Below are 376 nucleotides of genomic sequence, written 5' to 3' on the forward strand. Positions count from 1 at the left end.
CTATTATTTACTCCTCCTCGAGGCTACGCTACGCTGTAAAGACGTTGGTATAGACCCATACTGCACCATAAATACGTAGGTATATACCGTTTGCCAAACAAAAAAGAAAAGGCAGCGTTGAGCAAAAGGCGCCGGGGCGAGGCAGCGGCACGGCGGCCACCACCACCACCCTGCGGCAGGAGCAGGACCGCGCGCGGGAGAGAGCTTTCTATTCCATTCCCCTCTCCTCTCCTGTGGAAAGCAAAGCAGAAGTGCAGGAGCAGTACGACGCGCGCGCACAGTGAGCTGAGGCCGTGGGCGCGGCGGCAAAGAAAACCCAACAAAGCCCAAAAGCGACGGATCGATCCCGGCAGCCCGGCTCCCTCAAAGGCCTTCC

This window comes from Triticum aestivum, chromosome 4A, assembly GCF_018294505.1.
Source record: "Triticum aestivum cultivar Chinese Spring chromosome 4A, IWGSC CS RefSeq v2.1, whole genome shotgun sequence".
NCBI lineage: Eukaryota > Viridiplantae > Streptophyta > Magnoliopsida > Poales > Poaceae > Triticum > Triticum aestivum.